A 15,000-nucleotide genomic window follows, 5' to 3' on the forward strand; every position below is an offset into this window, starting at 1 on the left:
TAGGGAAGCCCAAAGTGGCTCTATTTCATTCTATTTCACTTCCTAGCACTTCCTATCATTTAATATCCATCCCTTTGGTCTTATTGACATAAGAGATGTCATTTATAGTCTATCTCTTTCTATATATGGAAAGTCAAGAAATTCTCATCGAAACATCGAGAAATTGTGCATATAGAAAACTCTAAAGAAAGAAAAAAAGGAGACCCATGCCATGATTTTCAAATCTTTTCTATTTAGTAGTCTAAGTTTCTCGATGAGGATAATTAATTCGGTCGTTGTGGTCGGACTCTATTATGGATTTCTGACTACATTCTCCATAGGTCCCTCTTAGATCTTCTTTCTCCAATCTTGGATTAGGGAAGAAGGAGATATTCGCGACTACTGGCGATTTCATTATGGGGCAGCTCATGATCTTCATATCGATCTATTATCCACCTCTGTATCTATTCTTTCTTAGCTAAACAGGTGGAAGATCTATCCAATTTGGTTATATTATATCATGGACTCGAAAAACGGATCTGAATTTGACTGAAATGCACGATCTTCACAGGTATCACTTTTCACGATACCTAAAAGGTGGAATAGCGATTTTCGAACCATTTCCTATAAGAGAATGGTTTCCATTACTTTGAGAAATGGATTCTTATATCAAACTATAGCTATTGCATTAAAGAAGAAAAGAAACTAATAGAAGTCGAAGACGCGGAATGATAGTGAATAGAGAGAAAGATTCTTCTGATTTTCTTGTTTCTATCTACTAGACGCCGTAGAGAATTGAGAATTTTCATGTCTTTCAATTCTCGTACTCGTAATTGGAAAGTTATGGAAGGAGACCCATCATTTTGCAATGAAAACAACATATAAAACTCTGGACAATTTCGAAATCAGGCCAAGCGTCTTAATACATATGCAAAAAAATTCATTATTGGCCCACCATTGATTAGAAGATTTAGCTTGTATGAATCGCTATTGGTTTGATACGAATAATGACAATCGTTTCAGTATGTTAAGGATACAGATGTATCCACAATTCATTTAGAGTTACTTAATAGTCTATTTCTTATACCATATCTCTATCCCGTGAAATTCTCGAGCCAAAAGATGGATGCATATGCTGTGTTTCATTTTGCTAAATGATATCAATTAAATGGTGTATCAATTCCATAAATTGCATATAGCAATAAATAAATCAGCAAAATTCTTTCTAATATTTTAGATAGAAGAAACATTTCTTCTATCTAAAATATTAGAAAGAATGTACCCTTCTATCCAAATCCAATTTGCATCGATAAAATAAATCCAAATTCCAGTAGTAGATGAATAATTGCAAATTTGTGTGTGTACGAGATTAGAATAACTTCAAAATAACTGACATAATTTTGTATTTTTCCTGATCAGAAAAATACATGAAAAAGAAAGGAGGTAGAAAAATTTTTGGATTTATGGTTAAAGAAGAAAAAGAAGAAAACAGGGGTTCTGTTGAATTTCAAGTATTCAGTTTCACCAATAAGATACGGAGACTTGCTTCACATTTGGAATTACACAAAAAAGATTTTTCATCGGAAAGAGGTCTACGAAGACTTTTGGGAAAACGTCGACGTTTGCTGGCTTATTTGGCAAAGAAAAATAGAGTACGTTATAAGAAATTAATCGGTCAGTTGAATATTCGGGAGCAGTAATTTAATCGTTCAAATTTTTTTCTTGTTTTATTATTTTTTTAGTAGTCTTATAGTAGTCTTAGATTTTTCATTTTGATGAGCCTCGCTTTGAGGAATTCATGGAATAATCCATTTTCATGGAATAATGAATTAAGGAAGAAAGGATATGAGTCTACCGCTTACAAGAAAAGATCTCATGATAGTCAATATGGGCCCTCAACACCCATCAATGCATGGTGTTCTTCGACTGATCGTTACTCTCGATGGTGAGGATGTTATTGATTGTGAACCCATATTAGGGTATTTACACAGAGGAATGGAAAAAATCGCGGAAAACCGAACTATTATACAATACTTACCTTATGTAACAAGGTGGGATTATTTAGCTACTATGTTTACAGAAGCAATAACAGTAAATGCACCAGAATTCTTGGAGAATATTCAAATACCACAAAGAGCCAGCTATATTAGGGTAATTATGTTAGAATTAAGCCGGATAGCTTCTCACTTGCTATGGCTTGGACCTTTTATGGCGGATCTCGGCGCACAGACTCCTTTTTTCTATATTTTTAGAGAGAGAGAATTAATATATGATCTATTTGAAGCTGCTACAGGTATGCGAATGATGCACAATTACTTTCGCATCGGAGGAGTAGCCGCCGATCTACCTTATGGATGGATCGATAAATGTTTAGATTTCTGTGATTATTTTTTACGCGGAGTTGTTGAATATCAACAACTTATTACACAGAATCCAATTTTTTTAGAGCGAGTTGAAGGAGTAGGTTTTATTAGCGGAGAAGAAGCAGTAAATTGGGGCTTATCGGGACCGATGTTACGAGCTTCTGGAATACAATGGGATCTTCGTAAAGTAGATCCTTATGAGTCTTACAACCAATTTGATTGGAAAGTCCAATGGCAAAAAGAAGGGGATTCGTTAGCTCGCTATTTAGTACGAATTGGTGAAATGAGGGAATCCATCAAAATAATTCAACAAGCTGTAGAAAAAATTCCTGGAGGACCTTATGAAAATTTAGAAGTCCGACGCTTTAAGAAAGAAAATAATTCTGAATGGAATGATTTTGAGTATAAATTTCTTGGTAAAAAACCTTCGCCCAATTTTGAATTGTCAAGACAAGAGCTTTATGTAAGAGTAGAAGCCCCAAAAGGTGAATTAGGGATTTATCTAGTAGGAGATGATAGCCTTTTCCCCTGGAGATGGAAAATCCGTCCACCCGGGTTTATTAATTTGCAAATTCTTCCTCAGCTAGTTAAAAAAATGAAATTGGCTGATATCATGACGATATTAGGTAGTATAGATATCATTATGGGGGAAGTTGATCGTTGAAATGATAATAGATAGGGTAGAGGTAGAAACTATCAATTCTTTTTCGAAATTGGAATTATTAAAAGAAGTCTATGGACTGATATCGATTCTACCCATTTTGACCCTCTCTTTTGGGAATAACAATAGAGGTACTCGTAATTGTGTGGTTAGAAAGAGAAATATCTGCGTCGATACAACAACGTATTGGTCCTGAATATGCTGGCCCCCTGGGCCTGCTTCAAGCTATAGCAGATGGGACTAAGCTACTTTTTAAAGAAGATATTCTGCCATCCCGAGGAGATATTTCTTTATTTAGCATTGGACCCTCTATAGCAGTCATATCAGTTTTATTAAGTTTTTTAGTTATCCCTTTGGGATATCATTTTGTTTTAGCCGATCTTAGTATTGGTGTTTTTTTATGGATTGCCATTTCAAGTATAGCTCCTATTGGTCTTCTTATGGCAGGATATAGCTCAAATAATAAATATTCTTTTTCAGGCGGTCTACGAGCTGCTGCTCAATCCATTAGTTATGAAATACCATTAACTTTTTGTGTGCTAGCAATATCTCTACGTGTGATTCGTTAAAATAGATCTTTTTCCTATAAAATCCATTAACTATTTATATTCCTTTTCTTATTTAGTATTTGGGTTGGTAAGTTAAACTAGATAGCTATATGAGTGAAACAAAACAGCTTATAAATTTGTAGTAAAAAGAAAAAATCTCATTTCCTACGTACAAGAAAAAAGTGGAAGTAAACATAAGCAGTGTAAACTCTTTATCCCAAGGTTGATATTTTTTAATTAGTCATCATATCTTGAAGCGGCCAAGAATAAAGGATTCACGATATGGAATTCCATTACTAGAATACTCCTAGTTATTACTATAACTTAATAATCCATAAGAAGAATCCACCAAAAGTTAGTGAAGGGTTAGGAACACTAAAGTACATAAAGGATTAGTAATGGAAAATCTAAAACATTAGAGATTTTTGCCCATAAAAGGAATCATAATAAGGACTTGCAATTTGTAGAAATTATCAAGTAGTACTTTCTTCGGATTCCGATCCAGAGTATGTTCCCATTCACTTGTTAAGGAAATGGCTATCAAGAACGAATTAACCCTTTATCCATTTTTTCTTTTTAAATACCCCCTCCCTGGGGAAAGAAGAATAGTAAAAAAGATATGGAGTGCACTAGAAAAAATTTTCATTATTTCCTTCCTCTATCCATATTCATGCAGAATTGCTCATGAACTAATACCCAACTCTTTCCATTTATTAATTGAATTCCTATAACAAGTAACAAGTGTTTTATTCCAAGATTAAGTTATTACTGAACAAAGAAAAATTTTCATTATATTATAAAGGATGAGATCAATTCGGAAGCGCTTTTTCTTATTCTAGCAGACGGAATTCCTTTGGTCTAATTTAGGACTTTCAAATCTATTTTATTTTATCTAATTCTATCTACGCCCCCGGGGCTAGGAACAAAACAGTCCTTTCCTTTTTCTGATCATAGAGAAGCCGTATGAAGCTAAGGTTTCATGTACGGTTTTGAAATAGCGGTGGGAACTGTGATGTTATCACCGACTATGATTATCTAACAGTTCAAGTACAGTTGATATAGTTGAAGCACAGTCAAAATACGGTTTTTTTGGATGGAATATTTGGCGTCAGCCTATAGGTTTTCTGGTTTTTTTAATTTCTTCTTTGGCAGAATGTGAAAGATTACCCTTTGATTTACCAGAAGCGGAGGAAGAATTAGTAGCAGGTTACCAAACTGAATATTCCGGTATCAAATATGGTTTATTTTATCTTGTTTCTTACCTAAATTTATTAGTTTCTTCTTTATTTGTAACAGTTCTCTACTTGGGCGGGTGGAATTTATCTATTCCCTATATATCCTTTTTTGATTTTTTCCAAATGAATAAAGCAGTTGGAATTTTGGAAATGACAATGGGTATATTTATTACATTAACTAAAGCTTATTTATTTCTCTTCATTTCTATCACAATAAGATGGACTTTACCGAGGATGAGAATGGATCAGTTATTAAATCTTGGATGGAAATTTCTTTTACCTATTTCCCTGGGCAATCTCTTATTAACAACCTCTTCTCAACTTGTTTCACTATAAATAAGATAATACAATAATAGTAAGAATATTTTCAACACAAAAGCTCTCTCAAACAAGAGAAAGAAACATATCTTTTTCATAGATATTTAGAATGAATATGTTCCCTATGGTAACTGGGTTCATGAGTTATGGTCAACAAACAATACGTGCTACAAGGTACATAGGTCAAAGTTTCATAACTACCTTATCCCACACAAATCGTTTACCTATAACGATTCACTACCCTTATGAAAAATCAATTACACCAGAGCGTTTCCGAGGGCGAATCCACTTTGAATTTGATAAATGTATTGCTTGTGAAGTATGTGTTCGCGTATGTCCGATAGATTTACCCGTTGTGGATTGGAGATTTGAAAAGGATATTAAAAGAAAACAATTGCTTAATTATAGTATTGATTTCGGAGTTTGTATATTTTGTGGCAATTGTGTTGAGTACTGTCCAACAAGCTGTTTATCAATGACTGAAGAATATGAACTTTCTACCTATGATCGTCATGAATTGAATTACAATCAAATTGCTTTAAGTCGGTTACCAATCTCCATAATGGGAGATTACACAATTCAAACAATTAGGAATTCGTCTGAAAGTAAAATAAACAAAGAAAAATCTTCGAATTCAAGAACGATTACTGATTACTAAACTTTGATTTTGTCTTTCTGTTATAAAAATCTAATAATTCTTTATTAAACTTTAAAATTAAACTATAAAGAAAAACGAAAAACTACTGCTTATTGGAAATTATTTCTTATTTTAAATCAGACTAGATTTTCGTGATATAATATAATTTATAACTATAAGTTTATACACAAAAAAATACCCTAATCCTTTTTTCCTTCCTTGAATCCTTTAGTTTTAGTCAGTTCATGAAAAATTTTATACTATTAATTTCTTTTTATCCATAATGGATTTACCTGGACCAATACATGAGATTCTTATGCTATTTGGGGGATTTGTTCTTCTACTAGGGGGTCTAGGAGTAGTATTACTTACCAACCCCATTTATTCTGCCTTTTCGCTGGGATTAGTTCTTGTTTGTATATCCTTATTCTATTTTTTATTAAATTCCTACTTTGTAGCTGTCGCACAACTTCTTATTTATGTGGGAGCCATAAATGTCTTGATCATATTCGCTGTAATGTTCGTAAATGGCTCAGAATGGTCTAAAGATAAGAATTATTGGACTATTGGAGATGGGTTCACTTCACTCGTTTGTATAACTATTGTTTTTTCACTAATGACTACTATCCCAGATACGTCGTGGTATGGAATTCTTTGGACTACAAGATCAAACCAAATAGTAGAACAGGGTCTCATAAATAATGTTCAACAAATTGGAATTCATTTAGCAACCGATTTTTATCTTCCGTTTGAACTCATTTCCATAATTCTTCTAGTTTCTTTAATAGGTGCAATTACTATGGCTCGGCAATAAGAAAACTTAGAAAAAGTACAAATTATAAGAATTGCAAATCTAAAATAAATAACTAAAGAATCACAATTTTGATTTAGTAAAATCCATCTACTGCCAACAAATACCTCCTTTTTTTTTTTTTTTTTTTTCTTTTGTTGTGTAATTGTTCTATTGTAATTAATTGAATCGGTTCAATTCTTGCCCTCATATTGAAATGAATCGAGATTGATAAGGAGTTAGTTAATGATGTTTGAGCATGTACTTTTTTTGAGTGTCTATTTATTTTCGATTGGTATCTATGGATTGATCACAAGCCGAAACATGGTTAGAGCTCTAATATGTCTTGAACTTATACTGAATTCAATTAATCTAAATCTCGTAACATTTTCTGATCTATTTGATAGTCGCCAATTAAAAGGAGATATTTTCGCAATTTTTGTTATAGCCCTTGCAGCTGCTGAAGCCGCTATTGGACTATCCATTCTTTCTTCCATCCATCGTAATAGGAAATCCACTCGTATCAATCAATCTAATTTATTGAATAATTAGACTTTTGAATAATTAGACATAGAATCCTCTAAACAAAGGCGCACATATTAAAATAAATAGAAATCAATACTATTTTCTTAGTATTATTTGAGAATATCCATTTTTTTTAGTAGATTATTGCATAGTATTCTTTTTCACTTAAATGAATTTTTGTATTTGTAATTCATTGATATTGCAATTTGAATATTGCAATAATTTATATTGAAAAGACGATAGCCAATTTATTGGCTAATTCGAATTCGTCTGTACAATTCGTAAAATTCTTTCTTATTTCTTATTTATTGTTGAAATCCAAAATTAAAGTCTCTTGGCTCTCTTCACGCTTTCTCACAAACAGATTAAAAAATAGATTTTTTTTTTTGAAGTTTGGATAAACCATTGCTTCGTCTGGTGTCTACAATACATATGACTCATTATAGTACTAATTTCATTTTTACCAGATCGAAAAATTTTATGTTGAAAAGAAAAATTTATAGATCCAATGTCACATTCCGTAAAAATTTACGATACATGTATAGGATGCACTCAATGTGTACGAGCTTGTCCAACAGATGTATTAGAAATGATACCCTGGGATGGATGTAAAGCCAAGCAAATTGCTTCCGCGCCGAGAACCGAAGATTGTGTGGGTTGTAAGAGATGTGAATCTGCCTGCCCGACAGATTTTTTAAGTGTCCGCGTTTATTTAGGGCCTGAAACAACACGTAGCATGGCTCTATCTTATTGATACGTTACAAAAAACTTCACTCGAATCGTCTGATTCCTCTTTACCGAAGAAGCCTGTGCTCGAAATAATCGAGCACGGGCTTTTCTGGTCAAAACGTATCTTGTCTTTATCACTTTATCATGAGTTATTTTCCTTGGTTAACAATACTTGTTGTTTTGCCGATATTTGCAGGTTCATTAATTTTCTTTTTACCTCATAAGGGAAACAAAGTCGTTAGGTGGTATACTATATCTATTTGTTTATTAGAATTCCTTCTAATGACTTATGCGTTCTGTTATCATTTCCAACTGGAGGATCCCTTAATCCAATTAAAGGAGGATTATAAATGGATAGATGTCTTCGATTTCCACTGGAGATTGGGAATCGATGGACTTTCATTAGGATCTATTTTATTGACAGGATTTATCACTACTTTAGCTACTTTAGCAGCTTGGCCAATTACACGGAATTCGCGATTATTCTATTTCCTGATGCTCGCAATGTATAGTGGTCAAATAGGATTATTTTCTTCGCGAGACCTTTTACTTTTTTTTATCATGTGGGAGTTAGAATTAATTCCTGTTTACTTACTTTTATCCATGTGGGGGGGGAAGAGGCGTCTATATTCAGCTACAAAGTTTATTTTGTATACTGCAGGCGGTTCCATTTTTTTCTTAATCGGAGTTCTGGGTATGGGCTTATATGGTTCCAACGAACCAGGATTAGATTTGGAAAGATTAATTAATCAATCATACCCTGCAACCTTGGAAATACTTTTATATTTTGGCTTCCTTATTGCTTATGCTGTCAAATTGCCGATTATACCCCTACATACGTGGTTACCAGATACCCATGGGGAAGCACATTATAGTACATGTATGCTTTTAGCGGGAATATTATTAAAGATGGGAGCATATGGATTGATTCGGATCAACATGGAATTGTTACCTCATGCTCATTATCTATTTTCGCCCTGGTTAGTAATAATAGGAGCGATCCAAATAATCTATGCAGCTTCAACTTCTCTTGGTCAACGAAATTTCAAAAAAAGAATAGCTTATTCCTCTGTATCTCACATGGGTTTCATAATTATAGGAATTGGTTCCATAACCAACATTGGACTCAATGGAGCTATTTTACAAATATTATCCCATGGATTTATTGGTGCTACACTTTTTTTCTTGGCAGGAACCGCTTCTGATAGAATGCGTCTTGTTTATCTCGAAGAACTGGGGGGAATATCTATCCCAATGCCTAAAATTTTTACCATGTTTAGTAGCTTTTCAATGGCTTCTCTTGCCTTACCAGGAATGAGTGGTTTTGTCGCAGAATTAGTAGTATTTTTTGGACTAATTACTAGTCCAAAATTTCTGTTAATGCCAAAAACACTAATTACTTTTGTAATGGCAATTGGAATGATATTAACTCCTATTTATTTATTATCTATGTTACGCCAGATGTTCTATGGATACAAGCTATTTAATGTTCCAAACGCAAATTTTGTGGATTCTGGACCACGAGAACTCTTTATTTTAATCTGTATCTTTTTACCAGTAATAGGAATTGGTATTTATCCAGATTTTGTTCTCTCCCTATCCGTTGACAGGGTAGAGGCTCTCTTATCCAATTATTATCCTAAATAGGTTTGCTTTTTTTTACTCGTCTGCTCTATTAATGCAGAAATAAGTAAAAAAGTATATAATGCAGAAATAAGTAAAAAAGTATAATTAGATCTATCTCGAATTTTTGAGAACCCTTTGATAAGGCGTTCAAGGGGTTCTCAAATAAAACATAAAAGTAAAAACCTTCATTTCATGAAGGTTTTATTTTATGTAATCATTTAGGTGTTAATGTAAACGAACCATAACTATGTAAGCCTATTCCTAATAGATTTATACCAAAATAACAAATCCAAATTATAAGAAATCCTATCAAAGCTATAAGTGCAGAATTCGTACCCTTCCAATTTGGATTTGTTCTACTATGTAAATAAATTGCGAATATGGTCCAAGTAATAAATGCCCAAGTTTCCTTAGGATCCCAATTCCAATAGGATCCCCAGGCCTCATTAGCCCATACTGCTCCACAAAGAATACCTACGGTTAAAAGGGTAAATCCTAGGCTAATGACACGATAACTCCAAGAATCCAAACGCTCCGTTAATTGATATTTGTAATAATTTGGAAATGAAGGGACAGAGGTTCTTTTTAAAGCACTTCTTTTTGCATAAAAATATTTAATATCACTAAAGAAAAATGTTTTATTTAAAACATTTTTTTTCTTTTTAGAAAAGAAATGGAAATTATTTCGAAATCTAATGATTAGAATAGCGGCAGATAATAAGGATCCGCACAAAAGAGTTGCATAGCTTAATAACATCATACTGACATGCATCATTAACCACTGAGATTGTAGAGCAGGTACTAGTATCGTGGATTGATGCATTTCAGTTAAAAGACCCGATGTGGCAAAGCCTTGCGTTAAAATAGTACTTGGCGTAGTTATTGTGCTTAAATCATTTTTAGAGTTCTGTATTTTAGGAATGGTATGAAGAATATACAGGGCCCATGAAAGGAAGATCAATGACTCATATAAATTACTTAATGGAAAATGTCCCGAGGAAGCCCAACGAGAAACTAAGAATCCTGTTATAGAGAAAAAAGTAACTATCATTCCTTTTTCTGACGAATCGCGTAATCCTCCAAGTTCACGAACTAATAAGGTTATAAAATGAATCGTAATCACAATTGAAATCGTTGAGAAAGAGATATGAGTTAGTATATGTTCTAAAGTTGCAAATAGCATAAGGGGAAGGTCCCATTACAAAATTGTAAATTTCGAATTGATTTCTAATCTATTGTATTCTTTTTCAAGAATGCCGCCACTCGGATTCGAACCGAGATGCTTGAGCACTGCTTCCTAAGAGCAGCGTGTCTACCAATTTCACCATGGCGGCTAACTTCAAATAATAGGTAACTTAAAAGAATAATAGCTATTATCTTGGGAATCGTCGATATTGGGAAAGTCCATAAAATTTAGGAACATTAGAGTTTTCATTAAAATAGACTTCGTTTGGTAGTATCGTTTCCATTTTTTTTTTTTACAATAAACTCTTGCTTTGCCCAATAGAAACACAAACACTGCTTGAAAGAGTTGGAACTTCTTTTTTCTAACTTGCAATTATAGAACTAATTTTTTCTAATTAATTTCCCCTTTACATTTTGAAAATTCTTTCAATACAATGAAAAAAATCCAAAAGGGTTTCTATTTAATGATGAAATTAAAATAAAATGGATAAATAGAAAAGGCTTTTTGGATTTTTTAAAAATTTCTAGAATGAAAGTCTTTATGCTCTTATTAATAAGATTTACTAACCTTATGATTTTGGAGAAGATAGGTGGAAGTTGTAAGTCCTATTGTAAGAATACTCCACTTTTCATAATTTTCCTAATAGAATATGAGGATTCTATTAGGAAAATTATGAAAAGTTCATTGATAGGAAAAGAATACTTAGCACACAGTATACCAAACAAAACTTTTTTTTTCTTGTATATATAAGATAAGAGGGGTTTTTTGTTCTAAGAATATTGTACCGAGTAATTCGACACATAAAAGTACATTCAAAGAAGAATCCAAATTATTAAATAATTGGAATTCTTTTTTGATAAGTCAATTCATATTATTCCAAAATCTTATTATTTGTTTGTTGCCCAGAAAAACCCTTTGGTTTTGGATGCTCATTACCGCTCGAAAATGATCTTGATTTTACTAAAGAATAAGATTGTACTATGGAAAAATAAGTCTTTTTCTTCCAAATATTTTTACGAATACGCTTTTTTGACATTGAAGTACGTTTTTTTGGAACTGCCATTCAAAAAGGAAATTACTTTTTTCTAGTTGTATGTGAAAGACATCTATTGCTGCAAATCAATCCTTCTTTCTTCTTTTTATTAGTATTTATACTTAGATACTGAAAGATACTTAAATTTTGAATTATTTTTTACTTCATTTTGTCTAATGCGGATAAGACAACAAGAATTTTTTAACATTTTTTCTTTATATATTTTATACTTTTTTTTTAATAATATAGAATATATAGAAGGGTTTCTCATTTAAATCTATTTATATCTATTTATATATCAAGTATACTCCATATATAGATATATGGTATGGAAGCCTATCCCCCATATAAGATAAGACGGGGGGATAAAAAGAAGGGAAAATGAAAATAGTTAATTAAGTTCAGAATGGTATTCCATAAAGGAAAGGAATTCCAATCAAAACAAAAAATACTGAGTCTCTTAAACAAGACATTCTAAAACTTAGGTAATTTATAGTCATTAGAATTTTAGTTCTATATGAAGTAAGGACTATTCGATAATTTCTTATAAACATAGGTTTTCATTGGAATTCACTCAATCAGTTAATTATGGAACAAGAGAGCTGTTTCATCTTTGTTTTAAAGAAATATAAAAATGAATTATGAATAGAAAGTAAAATGATTCCACTTTTTTTTTTTTATTTTTATAAATATCTTTATTTAGTTAATAAAATAACTTCGTTACCTAGTTATTTTATTAACTTTTTTAATTTAACCAACTAAACCCATTCTTAATTTTTAATTATTTCAATGAGATAAATTTTGGAAAAATTAAGAATTTCAGTATTTTTTCTTATTCTTTTTATTTATTCTTTCAGAAAGAGATAAGAATTGGTTTGGTGAATCGGAAACAATTTTATAGAAAAATTGAAGTAAAAATTGAAGTAAAAATTGCAATTTCTTTTCTTATGGAACATACATATCAATATGCATGGGTAATCCCTCTTCTCCCACTTCCAGTTATTATGTCAATGGGATTTGGCCTTATTCTTATTCCGACAGCAACAAAAAATCTTCGTCGCATATGGGCTTTTCCTAGTGTTTTACTCTTAAGTATAGCTATGGTATTCTCAGTTCAACTGTCTATTCAACAAATAAATGGAAGTTCGATCTATCAATATCTATGGTCTTGGACCGTCAATAATGATTTTTCTTTAGAATTTGGATACTTGATTGACCCACTTACTTCTATTATGTTAATACTAATTACTACTGTAGGAATCCTGGTTCTTATTTATAGTGATGGTTATATGTCTCACGATGAAGGATATTTGAGATTTTTTGTTTATATAAGTTTTTTCAATACTTCCATGTTGGGATTGGTTACTAGCTCCAATTTGATACAAATTTATTTTTTTTGGGAACTCGTGGGAATGTGTTCTTATTTATTGATAGGCTTTTGGTTTACACGACCAATCGCAGCGAGTGCTTGTCAAAAAGCTTTTGTAACTAATCGTGTAGGGGATTTTGGTCTATTATTAGGAATTTTAGGTTTTTTTTGGATAACAGGTAGTTTAGAGTTTAGGGATTTGTTCAAAATAGCTAATAACTGGATTCCTAATAATGGAATTAACTCTTTACTTACTACTTTGTGTGCTTTTTTATTATTCCTTGGTGCAGTTGCGAAATCCGCACAATTCCCTCTTCACGTATGGTTACCCGATGCTATGGAAGGGCCCACTCCTATTTCGGCTCTTATACACGCAGCAACTATGGTTGCTGCGGGAATTTTTCTTCTAGCTCGACTTCTTCCTCTTTTCATATCTTTACCTTTGATAATGAGTTTTATTTCTTTAGTAGGTACAATAACACTATTCTTAGGAGCTACTTTAGCTCTTGCTCAGAGAGATATTAAAAGAAGCTTAGCCTATTCTACAATGTCTCAATTGGGTTATATGATGTTAGCTCTAGGTATAGGTTCTTATCAAGCTGCTTTATTCCATTTGATCACTCATGCTTATTCAAAAGCTTTATTGTTCTTGGGATCCGGATCCGTTATTCATTCAATGGAACCTCTTGTTGGATATTCACCAGATAAAAGTCAAAATATGGTTCTTATGGGCGGTTTAAGAAAATACATTCCAATCACAAGAACTACTTTTTTATGGGGTACACTTTCTCTTTGTGGTATTCCACCTCTTGCTTGCTTCTGGTCCAAAGATGAAATCCTTAGTAATAGTTGGTTGTATTCGCCCTTTTTTGGAATAATAGCCTCCTTTACTGCAGGATTAACTGCCTTTTATATGTTTCGGATATATTTACTTACATTTGATGGGTATTTGCGTGTTCATTTTCAAAATTACAGTAGCACTAAAGAGAGTTCCTTGTATTCAATATCCTTATGGGGAAAAAGGATACCCAAAGGAGTGAATAGGGATTTCGTTTTATCAACAACGAAGAGTGGAGTTTCTTTTTTTTCACAAAATATACCAAAAATTCAAGGTAATACAAGAAATAGGATAGGATCCTTTACTACGTCTTTTGGGGCTAAAAAAACTTTTGCCTATCCGCATGAAACGGGAAATACTATGTTATTTCCTCTTCTTATATTACTACTTTTCACTTTGTTCATTGGATTCATAGGAATCTCTTTTGATAATGGAGGAATTGGTAATGGAATAGCAGAGTTAACCATATTATCAAAGTGGTTAACTCCCTCAATAAACTTTACCCAGGAAAGTTCTAATTCTTTTGTAAATTCATATGAATTTATTACTAATGCAATTTCTTCTGTAAGTCTAGCTATCTTTGGTTTATTCATAGCATATATCTTCTATGGATCCGCTTATTCTTTTTTTCAGAATTTGGATTTAATAAACTCTTTTTACAAAGGAAATCCTAAAAAAGAATTTTTAGATCAAGTAAAAAAAAATATATACAGTTGGTCATATAATCGTGGTTATATAGATATTTTCTATACTAGGGTCTTTACCCTCGGTATAAGAGGGTTAACCGAACTCACGGAGTTTTTTGATAAGGGTGTTATTGATGGAATTACCAATGGAGTGGGTCTTGCTAGTTTTTGTATAGGAGAGGAAATTAAATATGTAGGGGGAGGTCGAATCTCGTCTTATTTATTCTTTTTTTTATGTTATGTATCTGTGTTTTTATTCTTTTTTCTTTCTTAAGTTAAGGAATTTACAACAAGTCTCTTGCAAAAATAACTATCCTATCCCCTTTCTACAATCTCTCTATATCCTTGTTACATAAGGTAAGTATTGTATAATAGTTCGGTTTTCCGCGATTTTTTCCATTCCTCTGTGTAAATACCCTAATATGGGTTCACAATCAATAACATCCTCACCATCGAGAGTAACGATCAGTCGAAGAA

The sequence above is a fragment of the Triticum urartu genome, unplaced genomic scaffold (genome assembly GCF_056163025.1).
Source record: "Triticum urartu cultivar PI428250 unplaced genomic scaffold, HENAU_Tu73 scaffold1045, whole genome shotgun sequence".
NCBI classification, from domain to species: Eukaryota; Viridiplantae; Streptophyta; class Magnoliopsida; order Poales; family Poaceae; genus Triticum; species Triticum urartu.